This window comes from Microcaecilia unicolor, chromosome 9 (genome assembly GCF_901765095.1).
Source record: "Microcaecilia unicolor chromosome 9, aMicUni1.1, whole genome shotgun sequence".
NCBI lineage: Eukaryota > Metazoa > Chordata > Amphibia > Gymnophiona > Siphonopidae > Microcaecilia > Microcaecilia unicolor.
Genome location: NC_044039.1, coordinates 122,470,317 through 122,497,983, shown reverse-complemented (window position 1 = coordinate 122,497,983; position 27,667 = coordinate 122,470,317). Strand labels below are relative to the sequence as shown.

The 27,667-nt window shown below is 45.3% G+C and overlaps 1 protein-coding gene across 3 annotated transcripts in view; it reads right to left on the bottom strand.

Annotated features, from left to right (window-relative positions):
* MPP5 (membrane palmitoylated protein 5) overlaps positions 1-26,470 on the bottom strand; it is a 211,368-nt gene extending 184,898 nt beyond the window's left edge. Inside the window, exon 1 of one of the 3 annotated variants that reach the window (XM_030214105.1) lies at positions 26,230-26,470. The gene's annotated coding sequence lies outside the window, so the exon portion shown is untranslated. Of the gene's footprint in view, positions 1-25,630; positions 25,703-26,229 lie in introns of those variants that run through there. The other 2 variants (XM_030214106.1, XM_030214107.1) reach the window with 2 other exon arrangements.
* Positions 26,471-27,667: the final 1,197 nt, after the last annotated feature.

The following is a 27,667-nucleotide window of genomic DNA, read 5'->3' as shown; positions in this document are numbered from 1 at the left end:
TTCTGTTTCCTCTTATGTACCTTTTCTTCCTTTATTATCTTAATTACCCTTCCTACCTAATGAATATGCATCTTTCCAGAACATTCTATTTCCTTTTATGGTAAATCCTGTTCCAGCACTTTCAACAATCTTCCAACTCTTCTCATTAGTTCCCTTATTGCATGGACAGTTTAAGGCCCTTCATGTACATAAGCATAAGATTTTATTAGATAATGGTCGGCCTATGCCCCAATTATGCATAGTCACCATGATAGTGCCCACACCTATTACTACTAAGCATTTCTATAGCGCTGCCAGGGTTACGCAGTGCTGTACAATTTTAGCATGGGGAAGGACAGTCCCTGCTCAAGAGAGCTTACAATCTAAAGGTTACAAACTATGTAGTCAGTGTAGGTAACTTACAACTTATGTAGTCAATGTAGGTAGCTTACAATCTAAAGGTTATAAGCTATGTAGGGAAGGTGGTTAGGCGCCAAAAGCAAGGGAGAAGAGATGGGCTTTCAGTAAGGACTTGAAGATGGGCAGGGAGGGTGCATGGCGTATGGGCTCGGGAAGTCTGTTCCAGGCATAAGGTGATGCGAGGCAGAAGGGGCGGAGTCTGGAGTTAGCGGTGGTAGAGAAGGGTACAGATAGTAGTGATTTGTCCTGAGAGCGGAGGTTACGGGGAGAGGAGGGTAGAGAGGTAAAGGGGGGCTGCTCGGGAGGATGTGATTGTGATTGTGATGTGATGTGATGTGATGTGATGTGATGTGATGTGGTGTGTGTGTCTCGTACCATAAACCAATTGTCAAACCACATATTTCTAAAGCCTTAGAAGGGTAGAAACAAAAAACACATTTATAGCTGTCTTGCCATTTCAGGTCTGCTCCCAGCTCAAGAAATGCAAGCTGGCTATACTAAAATAAAAACTAGAAATATAGAGGGTTTGCACCTTGCCATGGCCTCTGATACACTTGCAAAGAGACAAACCTTACCAGAAAACCCTTCTGCAATGTTAAGAACAGATCAAGAACCAATCGTTACAGCACACCATTTACACCCCTTTCCTCAGAGTAAACTCCATTTACCACTCTCCCTTGTCAGCTTCCATTCAACCAGTTTCTAACCCAGTTAATCACTTTTTAAGTCCGAAAGGGAAGGCACTCATTGGTCAATATTCAGCATGCAGCAGTGATTTTCTTAAATGCTGGCCATACAAGATAGGAAGAGGCTGTTGGTAAGATTTAGGGCCCTATTCACTTTCATTTAGATAAGGTAAAATTATGTATAATCATACCTGATAATTTTCTTTCCATTAATCATAGCTGATCAATCCATAGACTGGTGGGTTGTGTCCATCTACCAGCAGGTGGAGATAGAGAGCAAACTTTGCCTCCCTATATGTGGTCATGTGCTGCCAGAAACTCCTCAGTATGTCGATATCAAAGCTCCATCCGCAGGACTCAGCACTTAGAGAATTACACCCACGAAGGGACACTCTGCCCAGCTCACCACCGCCGAAACGGGGGAGGGGAATTAACCCAGCTCATCCCCACACAAGTGGGGGAGGGGAATCCGTCCAGCTCATCCCCGCGGAGCGGGGGAGGGACACCACACCCGCCGATGCGGGGGGATCTGGCTTATCCTGCAACCGCAACCGCGGGAGGAGCTGACTGACCCTAACACCGCCGAAGCGGGAGGGGTACAAAACTGCCCTACAGCCGCACGAAGCGGGAGGGAGTGCCGGCAGAATTTTAAGTCTCAATCCAGCCCCGTAAAACGGAGGGGAGAGGAATGCAGCAGCTCACTGTAACACAAACTCGTCTTAACTCTTGAAGAATCCAAGTGAAAAAACTTGAACACGAAGTCTTTCTGAAGTAACTGAAGACTGAACTTGAACCTGAAATGCAACCAGAATAAAAACAGTACAGATATCTGGGAGGGGCTATGGATTGATCAGCTATGATTAATGGAAAGAAAATTATCAGGTATGATTATACATAATTTTAACTTCCATATCATCAAGCTGATCAATCCATAGACTGGTGGGATGTACCGAAGCAGTACTCACCCAGGGCGGGACATAGAAATCCCTGACCGCAACACTGAAGCTCCAAACCGGGCCTCCGCCCGAGCAGCCACAGTCAAGCGGTAATGCTTGGAGAATGTATGGGCCGAAGCCCAAGTTGCCGCCTTGCATATCTCTTCCAAGGAGACGGAACCGGCCTCTGCCATCGAGGCCGCCTGAGCTCTTGTGGAGTGAGCCTTCAGCTGGATAGGCGGCACCTTCCCCGCGGCCACATAAGCCGCTGCAATGGCTTCCTTGACCCATCTTGCCACTGTAGGTTTAGCAGCCTGCAGACCCCTACGAGGACCTGCATACAGGACAAACAGATGATCCGATTTCCGGAAATCATTGGTCACTTCCAAGTATCTGATGATGACTCGTCTCACATCCAGATATTTAAGAGCAGAGTACTCCTCTGGGTAGTCCTCCCTACGAAAGGAAGGGAGACAGAGCTGCTGATTCACATGGAAGCGAGAAAATCTTGGGCAGAAAGGAAGGCACTGTGCGAATAGTCACTCCTGCCTCAGTGAACTGCAGAAAAGGCTCTCGACATGAGAGCGCCTGGAGCTCGGAAACTCTTCTGGCTGAAGTGATAGCCACCAAAAAGACTGCTTTCAACGTCAGGTCTTTCAGAGATGCCCTTGACAAGGGTTCAAACGGCGGCTTCTGCAACGCTCTTAGCACCAGGTTGAGATTCCACGCAGGCACCACTGAGTGCAGAGGAGGGCGCAGGTGATTAACTCCCTTGAGAAAGCGCACCACATCTGGCTGCGAAGCCAGGGAAGCACCCTTCAGGCGGCCCCTGAAGCAAGCCAGAGCCGCTACCTGGACTTTAAGGGAACTGAGCGACAGGCCTTTGTCCAGACCTTCTTGCAGGAACGCCAACACTGAAGAAATTGGAGCAGTGAAAGGAGAAAGTGAGCCTGCTTCACACCACGCTGCAAAGATACGCCAAACCCTGGCGTAAGCAGTAGAAGTAGAGCGCTTCCTCGCTCTCAGCATAGTGGCGATGACCTTGTCTGAGAAGCCCTTCTTCCTCAGACGCTGCCGCTCAATAGCCAGGCCGTAAGACCAAAGGGGGAGGGATCCTCCATCACCACGGGACCCTGATGTAACAGGCCCTGCTCCACTGGCAGCCGCAGAGGATCGTCGACTGAGAGCCTGATCAAGTCCGCATACCAGGGACGTCTGGGCCAATCCGGACCCACCAGGATTACCCTGCCGGGATGCTTTGCCACCCGGTCTAGCACCCTGCCCAACATGGGCCAGGGCGGGAACACATAGAGAAGCTCTTGTGTCGGCCACTGTTGGAGAAGAGCATCTACTCCCAGGGATCGAGGGTCCCGTCCTCTGCTGAAAAAACGCGGCACTTGGCAATTGGCCGATGACGCCATCAGATCTAGGCTCGGCTGGCCCCAGCGCTTCGTGATGTCCAAGAACGCCTGAGCAGATAGCTGCCACTCTCCGGGCTCCAAGGTATGGCGACTGAGAAAGTCCGCCTTGACATTCATGACTCCGGCAATGTGGGCCGCTGACAGCTGTTCCAGGTTCGCTTCTGCCCACTGGCATAGACTCATAGCCTCCTTGGCTAGAGGGGCGCTCTTGGTACCTCCCTGGCGGTTGACATAGGCCACAGCCGTGGCATTGTCCGACAGGACCCGTACAGGCTTCAACACCAGTACCGGGATGAACTCCAAAAGCGCCAACCGAATGGCTCTGAGTTCCAGGAGGTTGATAGACCACTTTGCCTCTGCAGGAGACCAGAGCCCCTGCGCTGTCCTTCCCAAACAGTGGGCTCCCCAGCCCGACAAAGAGGCGTCCGTCGTGCCTTTAAAAGGCAATCTAGCCAGGCGGGATTTAGAGGCGTGGTCAGCAGACCAATGTTTCAGCCAAAGCCACCGCCGCGCAGAGACTGTCTGAGCCATGCCTTTAGCTGAGGCTCTCAAGACATCATACAGCAAGTCTGCCAAATAGGCTAAGCCCGATTCCAGGGCCGGCCAATCAGCCCTCAAGGAATGATCCGAGGGGGAAGCCCGCTGCGCCATAGTCAGGCACGCCCTGACCACATAGGAGCCGCAAACTGAGGCCTGCAAACTTAAAGCAGCCGCCTCAAAGGACGACCTTAAGGCCGCCTCCAATCTTCTGTCTTGGGCGTCCTTTAGGGCCGTGCCACCTTCCACCGGCAACGCCGTTTTCTTAGTCACCGCAGTGATTAAAGAATCCACGGTAGGCCACAGATAGGCCTCACGCTCACTCACAGCCAAAGGATAGAGGCGGGACATAGCCCTAGCCACTTTAAGGCTCGCTTCTGGGACATCCCATTGAGCCGAAATTACGGTGTGCATGGCATCATGCACGTGGAAGGTTCTAGGCGGGCGCTTCGTCCCCAGCATAATGGCAGAGCCAACAGGGGCTGAGGGAGAGACGTCCTCCGGAGAGGAAATCTTCAAAGTGTCCATGGCCTGTAACAACAGGTTGGGCAAATCCTCTGGGCTAAAAAGCCGCGCTGCAGAGGGGTCATCCGCTCCAACCGAGCGGGGATCCGTCTCCTCCAAGGAATCCGCAAAGGACCGTTGGGAGACCTCAGACACGCTGCCCTCATCTACATCGGAGGAGACAAATTCCTCCAAGGCCTGGGAATCAACCCGAGGGCGTTTGCCTCTGGGAACCTCAACCTCTTTACCAGACGAGGGAGCAGGGGCAGCGTTGTGCATGAGGAAGGCCTGATGCAGCAGCAAAACAAACTCTGGGGAGAAACCCCCCAGACTGTGCACTTCCGCAGCCTGGGCAACAGCCCTAGACGCACTCTCAACCGGCGCTCGAAATAGCGGGGGAGAGACATGCTGCGCATCCAAAATGGCGTCCGGCGCGAAACTCCGCGAAGGAGCCGCGCGGGAAGAACGGCTCTTAACATTAGCCGGTTTTGTGCCGTCGCCCAAATTAAGGGCGTTCATGGCATTAATGTCTCCAACCTCAAGGGCGGCCCCCGAAGAAGCCGTCCGAGCCGCGTGGCCGGCCAAGATGGCGGAGGCGAGGAGCAGGGGATGGGCGTTTATGGCGGGAAAAACCGCCACGCCGGAGGAAGGACCGGGACATTCATCGGTCACTAAACTGTCACCCATCAAGGGCGAATCAGGCTGTAAAACCCCCGCATCCCCTCTAGAAGCGCTCCAGCGATCCGGGGAGCGACCCTTTGCGCCCTCGCCCTCCGACGCCATATGCCACGAGGAGAAGAATCGGGGAACCCCCTGCCCGCTAGAAAAAGGTAAAATTACCTGCTTGCCGCTCCGAGCTGTAACGAACTGGTGTCCCAGTGAGTAGCTGCAATGAACGTTTAAATAAACATCAAAATAAACGCCTTTAAAGACGTTTACAATTTTTTTTTTTTTTTTTTTAAACGGAGCCAGCGGGAGGGGGGAGAAAAGGAGGGACCTGGCACCACCAGGTTTGCACTTGCTCAAAAGAGCCCTCAACCCCAGGCCTCAACAAAACCTAAGGATTAGGCTTGGAGGCCTAGCCAGAGCTGCTGCTGTGTGTGACCACCACCTGCTGAGATAGAGAACATACTGAGGAGTTTCCGGCAGCACATGACCACATATAGGGAGGCAAAGTTTGCTCTCTATCTCCACCTGCTGGTAGATGGACACAACCCACCAGTCTATGGATTGATCAGCTTGATGATATGGAATATTGAGTTTAAGAAACAGAAGCTAGAACAGTGGTTTCCAAACGTGATCCTAGAGACAACCCAGCCAGGCAGGTTTTCAGGATATCCACATGCGTGCAAATCTCTCTCACAAATATTCATTGTGGATATTCTGAAAACCTGCCTGGTTGGGATTTGTAAACCACTATGTTAGAGAATAAAGCTGGAGATCATGGTTTACAAAACACATTATGCCATACAACCCTCTAAAGCAGAGATCCCCAAACTATGCCTTGTAGGGTGTGGGTTTGTTTTTGCTTTTTTAATTCTCAGACTTGGTATACTACCATATCATTTAATAATCATGGCAGGTTACAATGATAACACACAATACAGCAAGTCTTTCTCCCCAGCCTGTTGCTGAATGGAACTGAATCAAGGTTTATATTTTTTTTTTTTGTCCACAAGCCAGTGCTTGTGAGGTTGCCAGCCTTCTCTGGCACAAAAAGATTTTCCTAGTGAGAAAAGCAGTAAGGAATAGAGAGTGATAGGAGATAAAAGGAAAGTTTATATACAAGCGAGAGGTGATGGAAAAAAATTGAATGGGTGGGGGGGAAGAAATAAACAATGAGAAAGTGCATATGGGAGATGTGAATTGAGGAAGACTGCACCACCCACATCCCCAGGGTTAGGAAGCTAGACGTGGAAAGGCAGGTAATAGGTGTTAGAGGGTTGCCGATAATTTCCTAGGAAATCTTGAATTACTGTTACAGATTACCACATCTCCAGGAACACTGTCCCCTGCCCCAGTATTTTAAATCACCAAAAGTGCCACTCCAAGGGGGACTTCCTGGTCAGATAACCTCTAAAGAGGGTTTCTCTTTGCCCACTCAGTCATTTGAAATGTCCTATGTTGCCTTTTTCTTAAAAACTTTACAGACTCTGGCTCAAAACGCATAGTATTAATGAAATTGTTACTTGGATTCTGTTTTTATTATCTAAATGCAACAATTCCCCCGCCCCCACCTTGGGAGACATGTTCTCCTATGACTAGAGGTAAACTATAATACTCACATTTTCTGCCATGACTTCTCATCAACAGATGTTTTCAACAAATCCACCCAAAAGTGCACTCAAATACAAGCTGTCTACCCAACAGTTTAGAGCTCTACAAAGCGAACTTTCAATCATCGTGTACACACCCAAAAGGAATGTTTTCCCTAACTATACCAAGCAACAAGAATGCAGGTTTCTGTCTACAGTCAGCATACACTGTCCGCAAACTTAACACACCTGTAAAATAAGCAAAAAAAAAGAACCCTCCCCCCCCCCCCCAAACCCCGACAACTACTAGCTGATGAGGTATATCCTCATAAATACTTAAAATGAAATAATGTTAAAGCCATGGAACTAACTTGAGTAATAAATGTGTCTCATTAGTAAGAGCAACTTGTGGACTGCTGCCAGAACTTTGGGAACAGGATTCTCATCTTTTCACAAGGTGCCCTGCCCAATGCACACCCTCAACTCAGTGAACTTACATTCTGCCTTTAAAAAAAAAAAAAACCTCCTACGCAATGGGGGGGGGGGGGGGGCACAAGCCATTTTATACTACTCACCTCAAGGAAGAATAAAATGGTTAAAAAAATAAAATAAAATAAAAGCCACCCTTGAAGGGATAATCACAGCTCATAGAAGAATATAGTACCAACCAAAAAGAGTGGAATAATAACGTGCTGCATGAAATCCAGACAAATGAGGTCTGACTTTACAATTTTCAGTATGGCTCATTCACATAGCTAAATATTTAATAGAATACAGCACCAATCAGGCCTCAAAATATGACATAATGGTTCAATGTCACAATAGGAACACAACTACATTGTCTCATTCAATGGATAAGAGCTCTCAAGTGCAGTTTATAAGTGGAAAAAAAGCTACCACAAACTATTGCTTCCTACAAACTTATACTAGATAGAAGGCCAGAACCACTGAAACTGGAGCAGTTAAAAGAAAGTGTATGCACTGGATTGGCTCACATCGAGTAGTGTGTGAATGAATGGTGCACGTGTCAGTATGGCAAGTGGATCATGCATGATAATGGCACACATGTCAGCACGGTGTGTAGTGTACATATGCAAATGATGCATGCATTAGTATGGAAAGTGGTTTGTCCATGTAGAAAGATTGTGGTAAGATGGGTATATTTGTGTCTGGATGCCTGGGGCATGCGTGTGCATGTCTAGGGCAAGGGTTCTCAACCCAGTTCTCAGGACACACCTAGCCAATCGTTTTTTCAGTATACCCACAATATGCACGAGATAAATTTGCATACAATGGAGCTAGCGTATGCAAATTTCTCTCATGCATATTCATTGTGGGTCTCCTGAAAACCTGACTGCCTAGGTGTGTCCTAAGGACTGGATTGAGAACCCCTGGTCTAGGGGGAAAAGGTTTTGTGTGTGGAGGGTTGGAATGTGTGTTTTAGAGATTAAGAGTGAGGCTTAAATGTGTTTATGTGGAGCAAGAGAACTGGAATGTGTGAAAGGTGGGACACAATCTACATGGGTTTCTTTCTCTTAGGTGGGGTGTTTATGTGCTCCTGGGTAATGGGCAAATATATGTGTATCTAAGAATGAAGGTTATATGTGTATATATGGATAACTGGAGAGCAGGCATGGATATATGTGTGCACGAGATGGGGAATGTTTCTGTCATTGCGGTGCATGAAAGCAGGATGGCACCTGTTAGTTAACTAGATCCATAATGGTGGGGATTCATGACATTAATTTAGAGCAGTCAAACACCAATCTTGGGCAAGCATTCTGCTCTACCTGAAACCCATACTAGCGTCTCAAAGGGAGGCTCATGCACAGACCATTACAGTAACCTAAATAGGGTACGACCAGAGCACAAACAAGCCTTCAGAGAGATTCTGAATCCAAGAACAAGTGGCGCTCACAACCCTGTGTTTTATTAGCATTCAAAACTACTTGTCTTCAAACCAGTTAAGAATTGCAAGATGGAGCCTGTCTGATGAACAAAAGGAGCTTAGGGAGATCCAAGATGGCAGCCTCTTTACCTTTTGATGAGCGTTTTTCTATGGTGCAAATGGAAGTGAAAGGCAAGTCAGAGGCCCAAATCCTCTAAGCGGCAAGCCTTACCAACAGTTGGACCAAATAACAGTTTTGCGAGGTGTGAGGAAGAACACCAGATTTGTCTGGAGCAGTCCGGCTCAGACAGTGGGCTTCCCCACCCCGAAAGGCTGGCATCCATGGTGAGCACAACTTACTCTGAAGTCATGAGGGAAACCCCCTCCCCAAAAAATGTCCATTAGTAGACATCAGTGCATCGCAAGCCAGGTTTAAGCCTTCTAAGGCACCTGGACCCGATAATTGGCTGAGAGAGGAGACCAGCTGAGGAGGACCAACTACAGGGGCCGCAAGTGGGCTCCCGCCCAAGCCACTACCTCTAAACTGACTGCCATGCAGCCCAGAACCTACATGTAATCCCAGACCTGCAGGGTGGGACAGGCAGGTAATCTGCTCACAGCACCGCCGTATCAGAGGCAACAACACCATCTTGGCCTGTGTGTTGAAATTCACTCTGGAGGTACTTGAGACACTGGGAAGGTGAAAATTAACTCTTGGATAGATTGGCCACCCAACCCAGAGCATGCAGAAAAATGACCACTCGAGCAGTAGCCTGCTTGATCTCCTGCCAGGAAGATGCCCGTTATCAGCAAATCATCCAGGTAAGGATGAACCTGGATGCCTTCCCAACAAAGGAAGACCGCAACAACCACCATCACCTTGGAAAACATTCTGGGGGCAGTCACAGGGCCAAACGGCATTGCTTGGAACTGAACATAAGAATAGATATACTAGATCAGACGAATGGTCCTTCTAGCCCAGAATCCCCTTTCCAAAAGTGGCCAATCCAGGTTACAAGTACCTGACAGAAATCCAAATAGCAGCAACATTTCATGCTACAAGTCACAGGGCAAGCAGTGGCTTCCCCATGTCTGTCTCCAATAGCAGACTATGGACTTTTCCCTCCAGGAATTTGTCCAAACTTTTTTTAAACCCAGATACGCTAACTGCAGTTACCACATCCTCTGGCAAAGAGTTCCAGAGCTTAACTATTTGTTGAGTGGAAAAAAAAATATTTCCTCCTATTGTTTCCATGTAACTTCATTGAGTGTCCCCTAGTCTTTGTAATTTTTGAAAGAGAAAAATAAAAAAAATTAGATTCACTTCTACTCCACTCAGGATTTTGTAGACCTCAATCATATCGCCCCTCAGTCGCCTCTTTTCCAAGCTGAAGAGCTCTAATCTTTTTACCCTTTCCTCATGCGAGATGAGTTCCATCCCTTTTATCATTTTGGTTGCTTTTCTTTGAACCTTTTCTAATTCTGCTACATTTTTTTTGAGATATGTCGACCTGAACTGAACGCAATACTCAAGATGAGGTCTCACCACAGAGCAATAAAAAGGCATTATAGTATTTTCTGTCTTATTCACCATCCCCTTTGCATCCTGCTTGCTTTTTTGGCCACCGCCGCACACTGAGCAGAAAATTTCAGCGAATTTTCTCACTACAACATAGATCTTTTTCTTGGGTGCTAACTCCCAAGGTGGACCCTAGCATCAGGTAAAGCGAAGATTCTTACCTGTAGCAGGCATTCTCAGAGGACAGCAGGCTTCATATTCTCATGAGTGGGCAACGCCGATCCGCATCGCCTGGTCCGACTTTTGCCATAGTAAAAAAAAAGAGAGAACTTTGTGGAGCGCATGCACGAGTGCCTTTCCGCCCATTGCATGAACATAATTTCCTCAGTTTAATACTAAAGCAAACAAATCTGTACACCCATTGTGTTATTTTGGTGGGTAGAAACAGTTGGGTGGGCTTATAGGGAGGAAAGAGAAGAATGGGAGGGAATGGGTTCTTGGGATACGTTCTCTGTAAAAATTTTATATGGTTCACTGTTTTTTTTCTTCTTCTGTATGACGTTTATCTACCAACATGTGTTATGAATAAAAGATGATTAAAACAAAGTTTTGGATGTACTCTGTAGAAGTTGTTTACTTTTGCGGTGTGTGTATTGATGACTGTTCTGGTGTGTGCATATGAATCTTTGAACAACTGTCTATACTAATGGCTATGATTTCTGAACATGCGGCATCATTAAAGGACAGACAAATGCAGGAATGCATGTCACATTGCTGCATCTAAACAACATTCGTGCTTATTTGCCTGATGTCATGAAGATAAGCACATAAGTTTTGAAAGTCAAACAAAGTCAAAAAGGAACATGGACAGAAATCCACATACCCATAAGGCAACAATTTTTATCCACTAACCTCTAAAGAAAGATATTGAACAAAATAAGGTCTGAGATACACCCTTGATACACCAACCGTCTTCTTCATTTACCCTCTTCTTCTCTTAACTAGCTTCCAATCAGGTTCACCACCTCAGGGCTCAACCCCATACTCAGAGGTACAGCTACCATTGAATGAGCATGATAAATTGCTCAGGGCCTTCTGAAGCTGCTCCCACCCGTCCAGCATCCCTACCTTCCTCTCCCCACCCCCTCCCCATGACCAGCCTGGCCAATTTTTATTTGGCAGCACGTCCACTTTTTGCAAAAGTTTTTAAGAGAGGTCTTTTTACAGGAGTGCTGAAAATGGATCTGCGTGTGCCCAAAACATGTGCCTAAACTAGTGCAGCCCACTTTTCAGCACACCTTAGTAAAAGCATCCCACATTGATCAATTAACATAACAGCCACACTGGGTCAAACTGATGGTCCATCTAGCCCAGTATCTTGCTTCCAACATTGGCCTATCCAGAATGCCCAGAAGTAGCAACATTCCATGCTACCAACCTCATAAAAAAGTAGCAACTTTCCTCATGTCTACTTCAATAGCAGTTTGTGGACCTTTCCTCCAGGAACTCATACAAACCTTGAGCCCAAATATGCTAACTGCTGTTACCACATCCTCCAGCAACAAGTTCCAGAGCTTAATTAACTATTTGTTGAGTAAAAAAAATATTTTCACCTATTTGTTTTAACATTACCACCATGTAACTTCATAAGAGTGTCTCCTCATATGCTTACTCTTTCAAAAAATACAAAATCGATTTGCATCCATCCACTCTACTCTTAGAATTGTTCGACCTTGCTACCTCAAATTCTGTACAACAGTCAGATATTTCACTATCTTTCCACTTATAAATAAGGCAGCATCAGGTGGTACACAGTAAAATCATTCCTTTGAAACAGAATGCATTTAATCAACTCACATGGGGGTCAATTTTCAGAACTCCCTCAAAACACTCACTTCCTAAACTTTAGGGCCTTAAATTTAGGATGACTTTTCAACTGGATTTCATCACTTAAATTTACAGACCAACATTCTCCCAAACTTAGGGCTCTAAATTTAAGCCTGCAATTCAATTTCCTAATCAGTGCTCCCCTACCCAGTCAGGTTTTCATATCCACAATATTCATGAGATAGCTTTTAATACCCAGGCAGTATATGCAGATTTCACATGCATATTCATTGTGAATATTCAAAAAAAAACCTGACAGAGGCTGGGTGTGCCCTGAGGATGAGGTTGAGAAGCACTGGTCTAAATTTAGACTCCTAAGTTAGGTGGCTAGTGCTGAAAAATCAATGGTAAACACCGAGCCTTTTCTTCTCTACCCTAATTTCAACCCTGTAGCTGTCTACTTTATAAAAGCCTAGATTTAGGAGGCTAGTAAATCTAGAATTTTACATTCTGATTCTCAGCTCTACTCAAATTTTCAAAAGGGACCAATTCAGGCTCCTAATATTCTCTCTCCTTACTGGTAATTGGTTATTAACACATAAACCTATTTGAAAATTGATCCTTGGAGTACCACTGAGGGCTTTAAGCAGAAAAAAAAAATCTTGTTCACCCTTCCAGCCTCCTTACTTACTGCAAATTATGCTTTTGCAGCAAGTATGAGGCACTGCTGTTTCACAGGTTGCTGACCCAAGTAGCAAGCAGCATTTTTTTCTCTCCTTGTTTGTACAGTGCCAGTCCACTTAGCTCCTTAGGAGGTAGCCTTTTTGCTGTGTCAGGTCTCTAGCAGAACTTCCTTACAAAAGGAGGTCAAAGTTCAAATTTGCCACATTCCATCTCTCTACTCAGGACTAAGATATCTACTTCCAGCTCTTCAGAAAAACTTCCAGATGAAAGAAAATCTTTAAACAAACGAACAAAACAAAAAAATTCCAGTGTTCGGTGTTCTACAAAGGAGGCTGCTAAGGAATAACACTAATAAAGCTGATACAGACAGGTTCTGATAATGTAAAAAGGTTTTATCAAACAGGAAAAATTAATTAGTTTCACTATAACCAATTACCTGTACAACAATCAACAAAATGGTTACTCAGAACTAGCAAACAAGGAAAAAAATGCTATTCAGCTTCAACCATAACATTAGGGGATCTTTTACTAAAGATTAGCTCGAGTCATCTGCCTATTTTATTCCTATGGGCCCTTATGAAGATAACTCGATCTAATCTTTAGTAAAAGACCCCCTTAGGTTGAGCATAAGGGAATATCATAAAAGTAATTTAATTTCCCAAAGTTTATTCCCCTAGAAACAAAACTGGGAGATTACCAGAACAAAATCAAGGCCCTAAGCCAAAAGGACTTCTTTATTTAGGTTGTCAAAAATAAAACCCAGGTTTAAAATCTACATGACAATTTTAATGCAAATATGTATATTTAGAAATAAAGCAAAGTGGTTAACCTGTAACATGTTTTCTATAGACAGGAAGATCAATCATGCACACAAGTAGGTGACCACACTGGACAGCACTGCTGGGATGAATCACTTACCCAGAACACAAGACTAGCATAAACATTCAGCAATCCTGTGCCCAATTAATCCTGCTGTTTACAGAGAACATCTGTTCCAAGTAAGCAACTTTGCTTTCTTCATCAGCAAGCAGGACTGTATCGGTCACACAACTAGGTGATTCCTAATGTCAGGGTTGCTTTCTCTTTTAGTTCATTTTTTTGATGAGTGACTAAGTTGGATTGTAATCTATTCAACTATTACATAAGAACAGCCATACTGGGTCAAATCAATGGTCCATCTAGCCCAGTATCCTGCTTCCAACTGTGGCCAATAAAGGTCACAAGTACCTGGCAGAAACCCAGTTAGTAGCAACATTCCATGCTACCAATCCCGGGGCAAGAGCTTACAATCTAATAGACAAAAAATAAAGTAAGCAAATCAAATCAATTAATGTGTACAGGAAGGAGGAGAGGAGGGTAGGTGGAGGCGAGTGGTTACGAGTCAAAAGCAATGTTAAAGAGGTGGGCTTTCAGTCTAGGATTTAAAGGTGGCCAAGGATGGGGCAAGACGTAGGGGATCGGGAAGTTTATTCCAGGCGTAGGCCAGGGACAGGAGCAGGTCAAAAGACTCCAATGACCCATTCTGCACATCCTTTAAGGCAGGGTGGGGGGTTTTTGTTGTTGTTTTGGGGGGTTTTTAGTGCCTGCAGTCGCCAAAGAATCAACTTAAGGTAATGTAAGCCTCCCAAGCTCATCCTGAGCAATAGAAGAAAGGCAAGTCGTGGCTCAGGCCATCCTGAGACTAGAACCTGGGGTGGTCCACAGAGTCAAAATGAGCATGTGCATAGGCTTGTGTACAGGGGATGCTTTAGGTGGCTTCCAGTGCGCTAGCCATCACAGGGAGTAGAGCCCAAGGGGTTTTATGACTCCAAGCTATAAACAATCAGCCTACAGAGCCTTAGCCATAAAGGAAGTTGTCCTCCTTGGGGGAAAAAAAATGTTAACAGACATAGGAACATCCTCATCATCAGCCAGAATCTCATCCTCAACTCCCACAGGAAAACTGAAGGTAGTGAAGTTACTGCCAAACCCGATCCACACTGAAGGGGAAGATGGAGGAGCCAAAGTATCTGCCTCAGAGACAGGTTCCAAACATCTTCCTTCACTCACAGAAACCAATTGCAGAGGATAAGAAACTTGCAAGGACCCAGAAACCTTTGACTGCCATAGAGAGACAGGCAGAAGATTGTGTATGCTGAGGAGAGCTTTGCAGAATATAGACTTGATGCACTGAAAGAACAAACGCTGGGAGAAAAGGCACCAGAGGCCCAGGAGTTACAATACAGTCAGAAACCTTAGCAACACATGTGTAAGGTCCAGAAATACGCCCAGCTTGAAAAGGCACCATGGCATGGATCCCGCAGCCATGGAAGTCAATCATGCTGATTTAAAATGGCCACAAAAACCTGAAAAAACACATTGGAGAATGTCAGTTAAGGAGAGAGGCCATGATTACACAGCACGGGAAGAACACGGTTCACCTGTCAAAAAGGCGGAACACCCTGTCAATATTTCCTGGGTGTTGCTCTCTGCTTTGCACAGCAAAATCAGCGCTGACAAGGCTCTACAGCCATCACAGGGAAAAAGTGAAACTGCAAGTAAGCCCAAAGAGGGCGCAAAATGTAAAAGGAACACTCACCAAATCTCCAAGAACAAGTTCTGACTCACCATTCTGGCCCAGGTATACTGGTAGCAGCACAGTCAACCTTATCTAAGTAGCCACACAAGCGGGCAAAGCTGTGTAATCCTTTTTCTCCTCCCCCCCCCCCTTTTTTTTTTTCTTTAAACTCTGTGAGGAAGGAGGAAGGAGCTGGATAAGGGTAGGGGGAGGATTGACCAGGCACCACCAGATGTTATCCCCACTGGCACGCACCTGCAGGCTCAACTGAACTGTGAAATCCAGAACAGCAGCCACAACACAGATGAAACCAGGAGCTTGCGACAGCCTGTCCACAGCTTGCTGAAGATAGAGACATACTGACTAACCAAGCAGTATACCATCCTATAAGACACAGGTCAATGCTCTCAATCTCCACCTGCTGGTAGATGGCCACAACCCACAAGTCTCTGCATTCATCTGCTGCTGGTGCTAAAGAAACAGAAGTATGCAGCTAGCTCAAAAAGATATTGTAAAGGGCTGTGGAGCAGCTGCTGTGCATGAAAACTTACCACTGTGGGGTAAGGAAAGAGTACCTCCAGTAAAGACAGCCTTCGTTCCATTGGATTCACTGAAATATTACTTGCAATCACATTAACAGGAAAACAAATAGAACAAACAATAAACACCCCAAAAATAACAATCACTAGTATAGGGTAGAGGGCGCAGCATGTAGAGGCTTCCCGCTGCCCGATGGAAACTAGTCACAAAAACAAGTACTCCTAAGCTGCAGAAACCTTTTTTTTTTGTGTCCAAAAGAAAACATTGACAAAGTCCAATAAAACTACTTGTAGCGCTATAGAAGTGATAAGTAGTAGTAGTACTTATCTCAGTGGCAATGAAATAATACAGACTGCATACTTGCTGTCAGCAGACTGTCACACAAAGAATGAAGAAAATGTCAGAAATATCCTTAACCTAATCTTACTGTGAATAGTTGCTTCCCCGAGGAGTGTAGCTGGGGGGTGGGGTGGGGGGGGGGGGGGAGAAGGAAAACATGGCACCACCAAGTGTCATCCTGGCTGAGGGACTTGGCTCCACCAAAGTCCCAGTCAGGAACTTCAAGGAAGAAAATTAGCAAATTCATCCAGCAATACCCTCTGCTCAACCAACACCTGGAAAGAAAATGGTCAGGAGCTGACAGACAAGCACTAAGGAGAAGCTACAGGATGCGCCCACCATCTGCTTCTATGCTGCACAATATCTTTAAGGGGTAAATTACTTGGAACTACTTTTTTCCTCTATTCCATTAGACTGGACTGGTCTGATATGGACGTTAAGAAATTATTTGATTAAGCAGCTATTTTAATTTTTGGTCTCCTTATATAAATTCTTAGGAACCAAATCCAAATACAGCAATAGCACACAAAGGAAAGATGCTTAGGAGAGGTCTGCCAAGTCAGCTGTAAACAAACATAAAAGGAGGAACACGAAAAGTTTACACAAACAAAATCTTCTTCCGGATTGCTAAAATTTACTAGTCTAGATGTTCTGATTTATGTTGAGCAGAGTACAGGAAAGTAGGAACTACACTTGGCTGATCATAAAATTTCAAGCAACTCCACATAACTGATAAGGAGCAGCATCTCAGCTTTTGATGAAGCTCCATTTAGAGTGCCAAGCTGAACCCTCCACAGCCTGTGTTGGCAGTAGCTGTGGTTGGTATGCATCTTGGGCAGATCAATTTTGGTAATCAAACACTTGGGGGTCCACCGATTCAAATTAACATGAAGTTCCACAGTGGCTCTCGCTCATCTTCAAGCAAAAAAAAAGAAAAAAAAAAACAAAAACACCACATGCACTGAAGAAAACCAAGGTATGTATGGAGACGCAAACCTGTTTAAGGAAAATCAGAACTTCAGCTCCAGGTATGCAACACACTAACACCAGAATCATACAAGTCCAATTGGAATGAAAAATTACAGTTACCCTATAACTTACCCTCATAACCCAAGCATTCAAAAATCTTATCCTTTAGGTTTCTCTTCCCAAATATACCCAAGGAAATTAACAACTCCCTTCAGACCTCTGGTTATGCTGTTAGGTCTGAAATTAACAAAATAAAAAAAAAAAAAAAAGAGAGAGGCAGATTTACAACCCACACATAACCTTACCACACGTGACTTAGTGAAACCCCTGAACCACAATCAAAATTTGTGGTATTATGGTAGTATATATTTAAAATTATTGTGTATACAGGATCTTCAATCTTTTTCAGTCATACAGATCTCAAATACTTGAAACAAATGAACACTGGTAAATATGTCAGATACAGGGATTCATTACAGTAAATGTGAAACACACACAAACCATAAATCTGAACATTCAACTCTTACATGACACAAACTATACAGATGCAGCCAACTGCAAAAGCGAATCTACCTTTTATCATCATCAAAAATCCAATTTTCCTAAATCAATAGCTAGTCTTATCTAGCAAACATGGGCAGTTGAAATAAGTAAATGGTATGCACGTATTCAAATGAATCTCTCTTATCTCATCTCAACAGCAGTCTCCTCAAACTCAGCAAGATGAAGCATAGATTATATAGATTATGTCTTGCAAAATCCAGTAAGTTTTGGGTACAAGCCTTTTTTTTTTTTTTTTAAAGACTTACCACACTGCATCTTAAGCAAGAGGGTCAGACACTATCCAACCCATGGCAGTCAGCCTCCTCCTGCACCCCCCCCCCCCCATGCTGACCACCACAGGCAGTATTATTGCCAGTTATTAAATGCTGGACCATGTCTGGGCCCCAGCATTGAATATCCAGGGATAATTCGTCCTGTGCTTGCCACCAGGACTTATGAGGGTCCTGACTGATATTCAGCTGGAATCCACATACGAGTACCTGGCCAGGTCTAACACCTCTGCCCCCCCCCCCCCCAAAAAAAAAAAACCCTGTCAAGCCCTTTCGGTCTTTCTCCCCCAATCAACTACAACCCCTTCCCCCCTGGATCCTGTCAGGCCCGTGACCTAGCCAGAAGGCAATTTGGGGGGGGGGGGGGGGGGGGAGGCACTAGAGAAAAACCTGCCACCTAATGCAACCATGACTCATCCCTGCCCCACCTTACTCCACTCCCAATAATTTTAATGTGGGTAGCAGTGCAGGTTTCAGTGGCTGCATGTCACGTTAAGGGCTAGGGGGAAATACAAGAGGCTGAACTCTTCATCCCCCATTGAGCCACAGTCCCTCAATACACACATTTCCCCCAAATATTCTGCATCCATAGAACCCCCTGGCCCTTCCCAACAGTGGCTGCAGAGCACAACTAGGACATATCCCCATAAAACTCACCATACAAAAATTTTTGTTTCTAGTGTTCTCAATAACAGGCATATTGAGAAATAATACAAAAATCTATCAAACAAAAAGTCGCTCAGAACCTAGAGCAAATCTACCATGCCAGTACTAACATCCAAAACAAGGATACTACCTATGATATTTTAGGGCCCTAAAATACCAATACAGATGTTTAAATACTTGAAAGGCATTAATATAGAAACAAATGTTTTCCAGAAAAGGGAAAATGGTAAATCTAGAGGACATGATTTGAGGTTGCGGAGTGGTAGACTTAGGAGTAATGTTAGAAAATTATTTTTCATGGAGAGGGCTGCTGATGCCTAGAATGCCCTCCCAAGGGAGGTGGTGGAGAAAAAAAAAAAAAACTGTGGCGGAATTCAAAAATGCATGGGATCTCTATGAATGTTATATGTTCAGCATCTCCCTTTTCCTGTGTCCCTATATTTCCCTGTCCAGCTTCTCCCCTCTTCCTCCCCCAAGTCAATGTTTCTCTCTTCTTTCTGACCTCATCCAATCCAGCTTCTCTCCCTCTCACTCCCCTCCCTCCAGCATCTGGCTTGTTTGCTCGCCCATCCCCTCCTGCTGTGGATTCAGTATTTGATCCTCACTTCCTTCATCCTGTTGGGTCTGACATTTCTTTCCTCTCCCTTCCCTGCAGCCCCCCTCCAACTCAGCAAATCCAACACACCTCTCCTGCCTACTTAGGGCCTCTTTTACCAAACCGCACTAGTGATCCTGGCACAGCAATGCCGACAAAGCGCTTCATCGGCATTACCACACAGGAATCGCTAGTGCAGTTTGGTAAAAGAGGCCCTTAAATAGCTTTGAATAGCAGGTGATACTTTTTTTTTGCCTTTTTCTGAAACAAAAGGTTTGCACTTTTCATTATAATTACATTCATTGTTTGTTAAAATGTTCTTTTCCCTAAATTCATTCCTTTATTGTATATAATTTACAGCATGTAAAAATAACTAGTCAAAAAGGAAAATTAATTACACAGATACGTAACAATTTTCCTTATGTGCATTAGTAAAGAAGAATGTTAGCATAACAATAAAGGGGGGAGGGAAGGGAATGGGACTTGATATACTACTACTACTTATCACTTCTATAGCGCTACAAGGCATACGCAGCGCTACTACTACTAAACATTTCTAGAACGCTACTAGGGTTACGCAGCGCTGTACAGTTTAACAACGAAGGGCAGTCCCTGCTCGAAGGAGTTTACAATCTAAAGGACGAAATGTCAAGTTGGGGCAGTCAAGATTTCCTGAATAGAGGTGTAGTGGTTAGGTGCCGAAGGCGACATTGAAGAGGTGGGCTTTGAGCAAGGATTTGAAGATGGGCAGGGAAGGGGCCTGGCGTATGGGCTCAGGGAGTTTATTCCAAGCATGGGTTGAGGCGAGGCAGAAAGGGCAGAGTCTGGCGATGGTGGAGAAGGGTACTGAGAGGAGTGATTTGTCTTGAGAGCGGAGGTTACAGGTAGGAACGTAAGGAGAGATGAGGGTAGAGAGGTAAGGAGGGGCTGCAGATCGAGTGCATTTGTAGGTTAGTAGGAGAAGCTTTAACTGTATGCGGTACCTGATTGAAAGCCAGTGAAGTGATTTGAGGAGAGGGGTGATGTGAGTATATCAGTCCAAGCGGAAGATAAGACGTGCAGCCGAGTTCTGAACGGGGGATAGATGGCTAAGTGAGAGGCCAGAGAGGAGTAGGTTGCAGTAGTCAAGGCGAGAGGTAATGAGAGAGTGGACGAGAGTTCGGGTGGTGTGCTCAGAGAGGAAAGGGCGAATTTTGCTAATGTTATAGAGGAAGAAGCGACAGGTCTTGGCTATCTGCTGGATATGCGCAGAGAAGGAGAGGGAGGAGTCGAAGATGACTCCGAGGTTGCGGGCAGATGAGACGGGGACGATGAGGGTGTTATCAACTGAGATAGAGAGTGGAGGGAGAGGGGAAGTGGGTTTGGGTGGGAAGACAATAAGCTCAGTCTTGGCCATGTTCAGTTCCAGGTGGCGGTTGGACATCCAGGCAGCAATGTCGGATAAGCAAGCCGATACTTTGGCCTGGGTTTCAGCAGTGATGTCCGGTGTGGAGACATAAAGCTGGGTGTCATCAGCATAAAGATGATATTGGAAACCATGAGATGAGATCAGGGAGCCCAGGGAAGATGTGTAGATTGAAAAAAGAAGGGGTCCAAGGACAGATCCCTGAGGAACTCCAACAGAGAGCGGGATGGGGGTGGAGGAAGAACCATGAGAGTGTAGAAAGAACCATGAGAGTATACTCTGAAGGTACGGTGGGAGAGATAAGAGGAGAACCAGGAGAGGACAGAGCCCTGGAACCCAAATGAGGACAGTGTGACAAGAAGTAAATCATGATTGAAAGTGTCAAAAGCGGCGGATAGATCAAGGAGGATGAGGATGGAGTAGTGACCTTTGGATTTGGCAAGGAACAGGTCATTGCAGACTTTAGATAGTGCCGTTTCTGTCGAGTGTAGGGGGCGAAAGCCGTTCAAGTATCTTGGAGAGGAAGGATAGGAGGGAAATTGGGTGGTAGTTGGAGGGACAGGTAGGGTCAAGTGATGGTTTTTTGGGCAGTGGTGTGACTACAGCATGCTTGAAGGTGTCAGGGACAGTTAAGTACATAAGTAATGCCATACTGGGAAAAGATCAAGGGTCCATCGAGCCCAGCATCCTGTCCACGACAGCGGCCAATCCAGGCCAAGGGCACCTGGCAAGCTTCCCAAACGTACAGACATTCTATACATGTTATTCCTGGAATTGTGGATTTTTCCCACGTCCATTTAGTAGCAGTTTATGGACTTGTCCTTTAGGAAACCGTCCAACCCCTTTTTAAACTCTGCTAAGCTAACCGCCTTCACCACTTTCTCCGGTAACGAATTACAGAGTTTAATTATACGTTGGGTGAAGAAAAATTTTCTCCGATTTGTTTTAAATTTACTACACTGTAGTTTCATAGCATGCCCCCTAGTCCTAGTATTTTTGGAAAGCGTGAACAGACGCTTCACGTCCACCTGTTCCACTCCACTCATTATTTTATATACCTCTATCATGTCTCCCCTCAGTCGTCTCTTCTCCAAGCTGAATAGCCCTAGCCTCCTTAATCTTCCTTCATAGGGAAGTCGTCCCATCCCCGCTATCATTTTAGTCGCCCTTCGCTGCACCTTTTCCAATTCTACTATATCTTTCTTGAGATACGGCGACCAGAATTGAACACAATACTCAAGGTGCGGTCACCCCATGGAGCGATACAATGGCATTATAACATCCTCACACCTGTTTTCCATACCTTTCCTAATAATACCCAACATTCTATTCGCTTTCCTAGCCGCAGCAGCACACTGAGCAGAAGGTTTCAGTGTATTATCGACGACACCCAGATCCCTTTCTTGGTCCGTAACTCCTAACATGGAACCTTGCATGACGTAGCTATAATTCGGGTTCTTTTTTCCCACATGCATCACCTTGCACTTGCTTACATTAAACATCATCTGCCATTTAGCTACCCAGTCTCCCAGTCTCGTAAGGTCCTCTTGTAATTTTTCACAATCCTGTCGCGATTTAACAACTTTGAATAACTTTGTGTCATCAGCAAATTTAATTACCTCGCTAGTTACTCCCATCTCTAAATCAGTGGCGAGAGAAAGGTTGAGGATAAGACAGATTGGGGGGGGGGGGGGGGGGTGTACATCATACATGAAAAGACGGTCCGTGCTCATATACCCCCTTTCTGTGATTTTTGCAACTACATTCAAAGTCCTTTACATAGTATATACAGGTACTTATTTGTACCAGGGACAATGAAGGGTTAAGTGACTTGCCCAGAGTCATAAGGAACTGCAGTGGGAATTGAACCCAGTTCCCCAGGATCACAGTCCGTTGCACTAACCACTAGGCTGCTGCTTTAAAAAAACTATTTCCGGCAGTTTCACATATTACAAAAACTGGAAATTCTTTTACTGTCACATGTACAAGACTCCAAGAGCATGGATAAAAAAAAAATCTTTACATTTATGAACATAAGAAAAGAAGTCAAAACCTCAAAAACTAATACAATATTAGTTCCTCATGAATTACAGAAAAAAAATGATATACAGTTATCATTGGGTCTTTTTTTTAGATTCACCACCCCATAGAGAAGGTAGATGGCCAAAAGACAAAGGAACTCCTTGCTCGCTCCTGGCTCTTTCCTCAACCTAACTCTCATTTTTGCCTGCTCTCCTTCTCAGTCTGTCCACCTCTAGGGGATGACTAATACCTCCCTTCCCAATGTCCACTCAAAACAGGGACCTTTGCAGGTAGGTCCCCTATCTGTGGGCCCAATGAAGATCCCATACCTCCTTTGACAAAGGACTGAAAGAAGGATGGCTCTGCTCAAAGAATTGTATTTTATTAGGATTTAGACATCACCTATTTGAAAAAAAACAAACAAACCTTTAACTAGCCATTAAAGGAAGATGCCTTTAAGTAAATCAATCCTGCCTGGAATCCATGCTATCTCTATGACTTCCGCAGAATCTGCTGCTTCCATAATTAATGTATTACTGTCAGAGGTGGGGGGTGAACAGAGGGTTGTTCCCTCAGACATTTTTCAGTGAAGGTTAGGAAGAAGAGCATTGCCCAAGGGCTGGAAGGCCAGCTCAATATGTACCCTTCTGGGGGTGGGCCGAAGGGTACCAGGACAGTTCCCCCTCCCCCCAACAATTGCCTCCTAGGATAATTCCCTTCCGACCAATTCCCACTGAAGGGTGACAACTTTCACTGGTGCAATTCCCTCCCAGGTATTTCCCACCCTCCCAGGTTTTACTGTTTTTCTTACTGGCATTCTGTGTGATGTCTTTTTTTCCAAGAGGAAGTTGCATAAGAAGGGGTTTGGCGTCACTGGTTAGAGGTGAAAGTTTGAGTCACTGACAGTTTCTAAGATTTGTGGAAAAAGTTAGTGTCTGGGAGCGGATGCTAAAAGGTCGTTTCTGGGGGTGGCAAAGAAGCTGCATGTCTGGAGGGGGAAAGAGAAGTAGACAGATGCCAGACCGTGTCGCCTCATGATCATTTAGGGTGGGAATTGTCCTGAGCGGTGGCAATTGGTTAGGTGGTAATTGACCTAGATGGCAGATGGGAATTGGTTAGTGGGAACTAACCTAGAACCAGGCCTACATAGTCCTCTAATTATTCCAGGGGTCAGCTTTGGTTTCATCAGCATCTCTTATCTTTTGACACTGCAGCAGGACTGGTAGAACCTTTATAAAAAAAGGGCGAGGTCTTCTTCTACTTTATTCCACTTGCCCAAATAGGCAGAAAAGGGCACAAGGGAGTATACTAGTAGTATCAATTATTATGTACATGAAAAAATTGTATTAGAACCTCAAGCTGCATGTATTATGTCCATTTTGGTGTTTGAAATACTATTCTGCACATATTGGCATATCTTTTATATTTCTGCTGTCAAGTACTCCACCATTCATTTCACAGCTACTGCACCTCCCCATTCAGTATTGCATGCTGCAAGGCAATCACTTCAGCTTTTCATTCCCCTGCCATTTTTTGATCCACCCCTTCAACAAAACAAGAACATGCTGCAAGACCTTCATGCTCACACAAAAACGAAGAAACGGGCATTAAATCCTCATTATAGCCAGCTGAAGAATGAGCGGTTCCTTTTCAGCCCACCCATTAAAGTACCAGTGCCACAAAACTTGTGCACTTAGCCTTTAGGTCTTTATGTGAACTTCTTTACATTTGGGCTTAATATGTAACACCTTCATTACCATCAGATCTAAATAGGCAGTGTGCTGATGTCAACTTAGTCTTTGGTACAAGAAAACTGTGTGCTAAACTCCTTTCTGCACAGAGTAGCCACTGTTGCACAAAAAAAAATGTCCACAGAATCTATACTATGCCCCCATAAGAACATAAGAATAGCCATAATGGATCAGGCCAATGGTCTATATAGCCCAGTATTCAGTTTCCAACAATAGCCAATTGAGGTCACAATACTTGGGCAGAACCCCCCCCCCCCCCCATACTTTATTACACTGGTCTGTCAAAAGGAAAGACAAAAGCAAAGAAACCCAACAGCCTACTTAGCAGTGTAGTAACTTCTTTTCATAAAATGACATACAATGGGCTAGTTCCCACTGCGGGGGGGGGGGGGGGGGGGGGAGGGAGAGGGAAAAAAAACTCAACTTCCACCCTCTGCACCTCTGGAATACCAAAGGAAGGAAAAGGACACGTTTATTATCTTAAACGTCACCAAAAAGAAAATACTAAGTGCAAAATAAACCTCAATGTACCACAGCCTCACAGCTGATCTCCTCCCTAGCCACAGGCACGGAAGATTGGTCCAACTTCCGGAAGTGGATGAGGGGGCGACACACCTCTCTTACTTCTCATAAGAGCCCAGCTGTGGATACAGCACACAGAAAAGGACAAACTATGGGAAGGGAAAGAAACCCAGCAGCTAATGTGGGAGAGCAGAACACCAAACCAAACAAAATAAAAACTGTGCACAATTTTTCCTCTAAGCTGTTTGGGACAGAAAATCAGAACTGAACCTAAATTACCAAAAGAGGCCAAATTGGCCAGACACTATAGGCCTTTCTGCACCCTCAAATCTCGGCTAGGACTTGCTGGGGTTTTGACCGCTGGGAATGCAAGAAAATTTCTGCCTTTATTCCCAGTGATTCCTGTACTTTGCACCAGCTGCCATACAAACCCTAAAGGAACAGAAAGCAGCAGAACACGTACAAAGCTCACCATTTTCCCGTCCTCTTCCCTGCATTTTTCTAGTTCTGCTACACCCTTTCTGAGATGGGGTGAGCAGAACCACAAGCACTAGCCAAGCCTGTTGTCACATTCCATCCTGGGCAAATCAGTCTTCTGTTTACTTTAAATAAGTTTCAAAACGCAGATAAGTCAGTCTTTCACAAGCAGAATGCATCACCTGTTGCACAGGCCTGTTTGCTAACCACTACACATTTTCCCCCAAGAAAATATTTACATCTGCATTCAAAAAGGAAAACAGGCCCTTATAAAACAAATAATTCAACTACATATTTACCTTATCGGATAAAATTCTGACATACAATTATTTCACCGGCGCGAGCCACAAACCACTGTACCTCATCTTCTCAACAGTGAGCTTAGCTACATCAGTACTGCCTACCACCGTGTTTCCCATTGGCCGGCTCCTGTCACATTGCAACCCATCATTGATCTCAAAGTCTGTCACTCAGACACAATCTTCCCCACCCTATTAAGCCAACCTCCTGGAAGCCAACAGACGTTTTGACCCGCCTCTACGATTTCAATGGCTCCAGCCGTCGTCACTCAAATCTGTACATTCAATCAACTTTACGTTAACATCCAACCAATCAAAATGCCTCATCGCCTCCCGAGTTCCCCCCCCCCCCCATCCCCAACCATGCGTTGCTCGCTCCCACTCTACGTGAAAAGCAGCAGCTTCAATTGCCTAAACAAACATTCTCTATTGCTTGAAATATCCCCGGCACTAAGCCTCCGAGGATAAAAAGGATATCAGTCAGTCGCAGGATTAAATGACCCACAGCAAACTTAACCCCTCGCTTTGCTTTTCTCCCCCATCCTTCCTGAAACCTGTTGCAATTCTAGTTTCAAACAAGAAGAGTCCGCAGAACTCACCTTCACAGGTCCTCGAGTGCCTAACACCAACTTTCAAAAAACGAGACACTTCGGTCCTATCAGTATTCTCTAATCAGGCTGCGGAAATAAACAGGATAAGGAAAAACCCTACTTATTACTCTGGCTTAGGCGAAAGCGTCAAACTACTGTGTGTCCTTTCCCCAAGCGCCTCTTCTCCATGGAGTGGCATGAAACGACAACTGTAATTGGATAGTCCAGTCTGGGGCGAGTGTGTGGCCACACCAATGAGAGTTAGCTTTGCATAGTCACTCACGGGCCCCCGCTCTTTTCCACCACAGTGAGTCTCTAAGGAACAAAAATGGTGTGAGGAGGAGCACTTGTAGGAAGTCCTGGTCCAAAATCACAGCTCAAAATTCAATACTAGAGCTGTTAAGTTACCCGGTTCCAGGAGGAAGACTTGTGTAAGTAGTCGCAGTCCTAGTTTTTAACTTATATCCTAAGGCAGCATGGTAATTGTAGTCCATGATCAAGGAGGTTGGATTGAGACAGTAGACGGCATGACGTCAAACAGCTGCAGTCACGTGGGTTGATCTCTCTCTCCCTTGTACAACCATCATTCTCCTTCACCCAAAACAAAGCAAACCAACAATGGGTGAGGGTAAGTGCTCTCCACTGCATGTCCACTCAGGGCCAGATGCACAAAACCTAACGAGCCTACAACTTGCGTTTTAAACTGGTTCCAGCCAGTTTAAAATGCAAGTAGTTTACCCGGGGCATGCACTAAGGGCATTTTCCCTGCCACGGTAGCAGGCAACGAAAACAGAATGCAAATGATTCAAAAGCTATTATAATGAGCTGCACTACCGTTGCCGGATGCTCTTGGAGCGTTGGGGCTCGTCGGTGTCGGCCTTCGGGGCATAGGCGGGGCCCCAGCCTGGGCGGCTGGGTGGCAAGTGGAGGAGAATTGCAGTTCCTGCGGAGAGGCCAGCTAGGGCACTGCTGGGAGAGGAGCTGCAAACTACAGAGACTTGAAAGGTAATGCAGTTCTCTGTGTAGAATCTTACACTAACAGCATAGCTTTGAAAGTAAAACTGCCCTCAACCGGGTGGATGGGCTCGATTACACCAGCGATTGACATGTATTTAGGATTGTGGAGTATTATAGGAGGGGGATGGAGGGAGGGGAAGGGGAGAGAGAGTGTCCCAAAGAACCAGGGGGCATTCTTAAGTTGAGTTGCGGTTGGAAACGGTTAGAGGGGTGGGGAAGGGGACTTTGTTATATTAGGGGTGCACGGTTTAGTTGGGAAGTGGATGTTAAGAGTTTTGGAGCAGAATACATAGGGAATAAGTTAGTTCCAGATGGAGTATTTATGAGCCTCTGCGTGGGCAAATATGAGCAGGATGTGCTCTTTGTGAAATTGCCTGTTGCAGATTTATTATAATAAAAAATAAAAAAGATTAAAGTGGCAAGAAAAAAA